Genomic DNA, 8201 nt, shown 5'->3' with positions numbered 1-8201 from the left:
CACAAATCCAACTAATGCATGTTATAGGACCTTTCTGTTCCCTCCTTTGGGGATTAGAGAGTCTACCTCTGAGGGGCAATGTAAGATGAGTGTGACACACATCACAGATACACACACGTATGCAGACACACACAGGCACTCAGACATCAGATAAATCCATAGCGCATGTGTATGTGTGTGTCTTATATTTGAAAATCCCAAACTAGGATCAATGTCAGAATGACTGACACAGTTGGGGGCTTTGGTATGATAACAGTTGTGTCATCCTATACATCTCAATAAACCCCAGACTCAGTCATACACACCAGCTGCAGGCAAGATACAGAAACTCTCTCTCTCACACACACACACACATAGAGAAGCAGGGAGAGCAAGGGAGAGAATCACAATGAAACACAGTGAGAGACAGACACATAAATAGACATTGTCTTTTATTAGATTCAATAGTGCAGTAAATGGGGAGGTGTGGTTAGACATTTGTGATGGCTGTCTGTTCAGGTAACCCCAGCCGCTCCATGGACATCTGATTGTTTAAATTGGCACTGCAGATATCACATTGGGATAAAAGTGTCATCTGAATTGTGCTGGGTCTTGTAAAGATGTCCGTCATCCATATTGCTGCTTTGAGACAAAAGGATTAAGAGTCTAAAATTGAAATAGGAGGCATAGTTGTGTTCTTGCTGTTCTGCTTTGCATCAAAATGCATACATTGACAAATAACGTGTGCAAAATATTTAATCAATAAAAGGGGAGGAAAATATGCAACAAAAACTACTCACCCACCAAAAGAGATTGACAAACCTGGAGTCCATCCTGCAGACACAAACAGCAATAAAGTTTATTGTTTTATGGCCACAGCTATCAGGTCATCAGGCAGTTTGTTCCAGGAAACAGGACAAAAGTAACTAAAGGCACCCTCATCAGATCTGGATCTTATTCTTGGTACAGTTAGACAAGCACCATTAAGTTCTTCATACAATGTTTTTAAAGTTGATTCTGTGTTATACTTGGAGCCAGTGATGTGATTTAAGTACTGGAAAAATATGTTCAGCTTTGCGTGTAAGCATGAGGAGTCAGTGTGCTGCATTGAGTGAGCTGAAACCTTGCTATTTCAGCAAAGAGAGCTTTACAGTAATCTAAGTTGAGATTAATGCATGAACCAATTTCTCGGAAATATAAATCCTCTAACTTTTTAATATGTTTTATTCAAGTGATAAAAAGCTGCCCTACTTATCTTGCTGTTGTGACTTTTCAAAGTTGAGAATCCAAACAATTCCAAGGTCCTTTAAAGGATAAGACTCAAACTGTATAAAATACCATTTATACTATTAACAAGTATTGCCTTTGTAGTCACATCCAAATATTGCTTATGCCTCTGTGACATACTGTAGACCTCTATTGTTATCCAAAACCTATTGAAATCACATGAAAGCATGATGTTGCATTTGGATGACACATACTTTCATGATAGAAAACATGTCAGTGGTATAATTCAGAATAACATCCAATAATATGGTCACATGGGCTGACATTTTTAAAAAAAAATAGCCGAAGTGGAGCAAAGTTTAAAGTAAGAGAGAGACAAAATAAGAGAAGAGTGAGAGAAAATTAAAGAACATAATCTCCCGCTTACAAGTGAGAAGTTGAATTCACAAGAAATAAGCATATCCTATTGTGAGGAAGCCTGATCAGAGTGGCTAGGAAGGTGACAGGAGGCAAACTCAGAGACTTGTTGAATGTGTATTTATTCTTTGCAAAATAAGTGTCTCAAAAAAGCAATGAATACAAGCAAATAAGTCTTAACTGTCTTAACTCAGGATAACTTAAGTTTAGGCCTGTTCACATCCACAATTATCTATAACTCAAGAGACTCAGGACTTAAATTAATAAACAATAAGTTAACTTGTCTGTCTTGATTAAACCAGAAATACAGATGTAAACGTAACAACAATGTTAAACACAAACAAAAACCGGGATAGTATGTGGAAGTAATTCTACATATAGCTAGTAGCTAAACACTTAAATGACAAATATGGAAAGGAATACAAAGTGTAATGGGGACAAATGATGTAGTCTCACCCACTTTGTCACACCTATCTTTACTTACTCTTTAGTCAGTATGTTCCCTGACTTTGTCACTTTCTCTAATTTTCTCCTGTTACACTGCATTTTACTACACTACACGATGCAGTCTTGAAAGCAGCTGACTCAAGAGAATTGTGGGAAATGAAGGCAAATTCATTGTGCCTTGTATTTTGTAATTACCACTTGAGGCCACAGTGGCCACTGTTAAGCAAAAGTTAAGTCACTTTGAACATTTTCAACAGTTGTCCAAGTGATTGTACTTTGCCCTCACTTGCAGATCCTCATATGAGATTTTATGCATTTAGATTTTAAGATGTCAGAGTATAACTGTGCACTTTCTTCCATGCATCTGTCTGGGTGCCTGTGATTTTGTTTTAGCATATCTGTGTGTGTGTGTGTGTGTGTGTGTGTATATTTGTGCTAATCTCGACCCTACTAGTGAGCAGTCAGACAACAAACACCACATCCTGAAGCCAGGCGCCTGTCCAACAAACCAACAAAACTCTAAACCCTTCAAAACAACCCAAAAATGGATTGAGAGATTAAGAATCCTCATCTCCAAGCAGCTTTCACACGTTCCAAAATGCCCTTGGTATTAGAGAGCAATCTGCAAATATGACCCTAAAAAGCCCTGGGTGTATACAGCTGCAAATGCAGCCAAAACACATATGCTGTTTTTGCTAGTCAGGCTCTATAACTGCCTAAATTTATTCTTAACAGACACACATATTATGTGCTGTTTTAAACTGAACAAGGAGGTTGATTCATATGTTGGTGCACATTCACTGATTCATTACTCAACCTTTTGGGCAGTGGTTCTCAACCTGGGGGTCAAGAACCCCCAAGGGGTCGCAAGATAAATCTGAGAAGTCACGTCATGATCAACAGGATATGAAAACAGAAAAAAAAAATTCAGCCACACACATTTTTTCATTTTCCTCTAATCTTTGCTCTTTTTCTTCTAAATTACTGCTAAATTTTGCAAAAGTTTTTGGTGGAGCTACACAGAACCTGTACTGTAAGCAACTAGATTTTAAGACCAAAAAAGTTGGAATCCTGCTTTAGGGCACAGAGTGAATACATCAGGTGACCAAATGGAGATACTGTCAGGTTTTGTGACCCCCAAACACTACAAAGAAGGTTAGCTTAGAAAGGTTAAATGGTTGAATTTAGATATATAGGTTGATCTAGTTGATCAGTTTACCCATATCATGTGCCATTTTATTATGTAAATTCAGTGTTAAGCTAATTTTTTTTTAAAAACTCCATAACTACTGCAATACTTGAGTGAAAGTGGTGAAATGATGGTTCTGTAAACGCTGCACTTGTAGAATTAACGGTGCCATAAAATAGCAGTCAGATAAGGACACAGCTCTGACCAAAGCTTTCTGCCCTCTGGCGGTGTCAAACATCAGCTTGGCACCACATGGAGCTGGGATTTAGAATCACTAGTAACTGGCTCTGGACCTCTCAGAAATCCTTCGTAAAGGCAGCCGAATGTGGAACAAGTGGATTTAGTGGATTCAGCGATTTAGCACACACCACTTATGGCAGTGATAGAGTCCTGGTCTTCACGGTCTTGCCCTTTACAGTGGAGATCTATGTAGGTTTCACTGCCCTCCCTGCTCACACTGCACTTTGCTCCGACTTCAAGTGTCAGACAGGAATCAATGTAATAGACTCTCAAGCTTTCCGGGCCCCAACACCAACAAAACTCTGGGCCAGTGTGAGCCCAGTGTCTGACTGGAGTAGGATCCTGCTTCATGTAGTGTACCAGTGTGTGTAATCAAGTGTTGTTGTGAGAGAGGGAACGACAGGCAATTTAAGAATGATTAAAAGCCACTAAATCACCCTGTCACTGTACTATATATGAGTGTGCTGTAAATCTGTGTATGTGCTTGCTTGTTTCTTGGTACGTTTTTTCCCTGCAAAGTTGCCTTTCATCACAACAGCTCGCTTGGACGAGCAGCCATAACTCACTGAAAGTGGCCGCCAGACGGAGAACATGATTTCCTGTCTAAATTAATGGGATAGATTGGACACCAGAGTTGGCATCGAGCAAGTAAACATTACACGCATACTCAGAAACTTGCATCAGTTGTCTCTGTCATTCTTGCATACATATTTTCCATCTCTATCCCTCGCCCTGCCTCTCCTCCTTTTGTTTTTACCTTTTAACAGAGAAAAGAAACTGCACTCACGTCCCCATTTTCCATCACATAAATACATGAAATATAAAGAGACAGACGGTCCAAACTCTGCGGTGTGCTGTCACAGTGATGCAGGTGTGTGACTTTGCAGTAGCAGAGTCGGGACGCAGTCACAATGTTACTCAGCTCCCTGGGGTAGGGGTTGAAGGGGGAGATCCCTGTACCTGCTGCTGCACAGACACATTGCACCAGCCTGACTGCCATTAGCTGCCCCCAAATCCCCCACCCCGACTCCAGTGGCTCCTCCTGTTAGAAACTGGCAGAGGTTATGCATCCGGACTGATGCTCAGACGACTTAATTAATTGGCAAAAGGTGCATCAGCCTGCAGAGAAAAGCTACAGAGGTACAGGGTTATGAGCTACTAAAAGCTAAAGAAAACTGATTACAAAGTGCATACCCCATCATTTCATTTCATCTGGGCAAATTGTAATAGAGTTGGTGGATGTGTTGTGAAATTAATAAGGAACCATATTATATGACCTTTTGAAAAGGAGGAAAAGGTTATCTGAGAAAGACAAGCAGCTGTTTACATCTTACTTTTCAGCAACTCCCTGCTGCATGATGTTAAATGTTACCCTGCACTGCCCTCTGCTGGTACACCCAAGTCTCTCTGGACAGAGTAGGATGATAATTATATGTGAGTATTTGCTAAAAAAGCAATCATAACAAAACATTTTAATTTTCACATACAGATATACAGACATACAGCTTCTGGCTGTGCCTCTAAGTTAGTGATTGTGCCATAAAGTGACTTTGCTTTCAAAACTATCAGGCTTTACCAGTCATCTGACTTCTCTCCATGTTGCACATTAAACATCACTTCCTCCTGTCCACCTGCTGCAACCAGACATTCTCACCTCTCCCCAGCATGACTCACCATGTAGTACTTATACATACACAGCAATGGGAAAGACAGGGATACACATAAACACACACACATGCACACGCATACACTCCCTGGTTATAGAAGGTGACATTCACCAAGCTGCTCACCAAATCACCAGGCAAGCCAGGGTGGTCACGGCTGACTGCACAAGGGCGCAATTAACTTCGGGAGCCTCCTGACAGTTCTACTACTGTATGTGTTTATTTGTGAGTGTCCTGAAAACATTTTTACACTGCTGTTCAAAGTTTGCACATCAAATTGACTCTCATTGAAGAAAATAAAACAGCCTGGTTTTATTAAATGGATCAACATGCACTTTAAAAGCAGGTTTTCACACATGTGTGCAGGCATACACATACGCATATGTGTGGTTTGGTGTGTGGGTCTGTTACAAATCAGGTTTGTCATCTGGTCAGATAGGCAGGTGTCCCTTCCAATGTCACAGACTCTCTGAGGCTCAGAGCTGACAGGCCTCTTCATTAGCAGGTCGATTAACATTTCCCAGACAACATCTGGAGGACACACCAGCCACCTAGTCGCTATTACACACCTCTTAACTTTCCCTCTCCTCAGAATAACATCAAAAACTATGTAACTGCAGTCTAATGACTCCATCTTCAACTTGTTCTGAATGTCAAACTGCATTAAAGCATATAATTGAATGCTGTGGGGCAAAGTACCCAGTAGCAACTTAAGAACAACCATCAGAAATGTTAGCTTTGGACTTTATATCAATCAGTCTGCAGTCTTTTATATATATATGCGCATTATTCTCCGTCCCTCCTGCTGCTTTGTGTTTAGATCTCATCATCAGCTTTTTTCTGTTTCTTACGGCTTCTCATCAATACCTTATCTGTCTCTCGTGGCCTTCTCTCACCGCTACTTGGAAACTCATCTTTACAAGATTGATCTGAGCCAAACAGAGAGCAACGGCACTATTGCCACTCAGTGTAGTGCTGGAGGCACACAGGCGTTTGCAAAACTGTGGGCACAAACACAATGTGTTGACATTGATACATTCACATGGGATCACAGAAATACGAGAAAAGAAATGAGGAAAACAACTCTATTTATTCTCAACTGACCCAGCCACAGCCAAAGGCAGACTCTTCACATCACAATTTTTTTTTCTACCAACTCAGTTGACAGGTGAGGCTGTCTTTTTGTGATTTCTTGATGGATTTTTCTTTCTTTTGTTTTATTTATTTATTTCTATAATCACAGAAACAAAGACGTGAGACTGATTGTGTGGTTGACAGGAAACTAGAGAGTTAGAAGACACATTGACAGGTGAAATGATTTTCATATAGGAAAAGACACTGCTACTTGATAATATGAATGTTGAATCTGTTTCAGAGTTTGCGTGGGTCCAGTAAAAGGCTGGTTGTTGGTGTTTGTAGTGAAGAAGGACATGAAAGAAGATTTTATGGGTCCGTGCATAAATAATTTGAACAACCAGTCTGGCAGTGAAATGTCTTTCTATGCTTTGGCTGATATGACCTTCTTTTAGATACAGCTCCAGCAGGATTGTGGCCTTGGTTGTAAAGATGTCACCCATATACATGGAGCTGATGGTATTTGATAATGTTGTACCTTTCACCTGCAGTCTGTCTCACTGTGCCTGAATCAGCAGGCAAAGAAGACACTTTTCTCTCCATTTGCAGGCTTGTACTCTGTTACTGATGTTTTTACTTTGGTTGATTTTATCAATCGTGATAAATCCTGTTATCATCCTCTGATACCACTGGGACTAGCTGGGAGATATGACAAATATTTATAATACATTACTTTTATTGGGGTTCACCGTTTTCACAAGGAGGCATGATCACATGCAGTATTCACATGCTAGTTGTGTGTGTGTGTGTGTGTGTGTGTGTGTGTGTGTGTGTGTATGTGTCAGAGAAAAAGATTATTCTAAAATTTTTAGTTTTGCAGTACTTCAGAGCACAATTCAGTTATTCATTCACAACCTAACTGAATACAATCTGCCTTTTGACTTCTGTTTTTATTTAAATTCAATTAGTCTGAAACTTTATCTAAATATTTTTTACTTTTTTCCAGTTTGTACTGTTGTGTAAAAAAGGCTGGTTTAATTTGATTATTTCAATGTGTTAATGTTGAGATAAACAGTATGTTGTATAATTGAGATATTTTCCACCATATTGCCTGGCCTTACAACACATAATTTATGCTTTACTGACACAGGAATTACCTATAATCTTGAATATGAGCTTTTTCAGTCTTTGTTAACATTTGAGTGAGCGCCTTTTGAAGACTATTATATTGTATATCCATTTGAAGATTGTAGATAAGATTGTAACATTTCCACACTCTGTCAATTAATGGGATTTAACCATTTCATGCACTTTCCTAGTAGTTCTCTTTTTACTTTATATAACATTTCTGGTCCTAAATAAAGTCCTCACATGAAACTGACTGACGCAAGAAACGGACAACAGCGATTACAGCCTGGTGTCGATGACTAAAGGTCGGCAGGTATTATTCTCTGACTTCAGATCTATTTGTCAGGTTTATCAGCAAATAGACCAAAGTTAAAAAGACTGTACTGTGAAACATGATGCAGTATAAAACCTGGTTGTCAAAGTGACAAAATGCATGGCCTTGACATTTGACCCCAAGCAAGTATTATTCACATGGTTGGGCAGGGTGGGTGAAAGATAAAAGCCAGAAAGAGGCTACGCCTAGATGAACCCACGTAACCAACAGATCAATAATAATAATCACGAATGAAAAATGTCATGATTGATGTATACTTTTTCCTTAAAAAAAAAAAAAAAAAAGATCATATGGTCCTATCTGAGCTAAGACCACTCATGAATTTATATCCATTTGCCACCCCTTTGGACTTCTGGTGTCAATTTTCTTACAGGGACATTTAATTAATGGGTGGCCCTTTTCACAGTTTGACATGTCACAGTAGGAAAAGTTAAAAGTGATGATGGCTAAATTCATGGCATACTGTCCCAGCTAATTGGGACACTTGAATAGAACAGAGTCA

At 39.5% G+C, this 8201-nt stretch overlaps 1 long non-coding RNA gene across 1 annotated transcript; it reads right to left on the bottom strand.

The window, feature by feature from the left end:
• Window positions 1-434: 434 nt before the first annotated feature.
• On the bottom strand, window positions 435-2198 carry LOC137185355 (uncharacterized). The gene is made up of 3 exons (XR_010928840.1): window positions 2108-2198; window positions 780-813; window positions 435-645 (listed from the first exon to the last, which is right to left on the bottom strand). It is a non-coding gene; the product is annotated as an uncharacterized lncRNA (long non-coding RNA).
• Between the last annotated feature and the right edge of the window lie 6003 nt (window positions 2199-8201).

This window comes from Thunnus thynnus, chromosome 6, assembly GCF_963924715.1.
Source record: "Thunnus thynnus chromosome 6, fThuThy2.1, whole genome shotgun sequence".
Taxonomy (NCBI): Eukaryota; Metazoa; Chordata; class Actinopteri; order Scombriformes; family Scombridae; genus Thunnus; species Thunnus thynnus.
The sequence above is the reverse complement of the archived record's forward strand: the minus strand, read 5'-3'. Positions and strand labels throughout refer to the sequence as shown.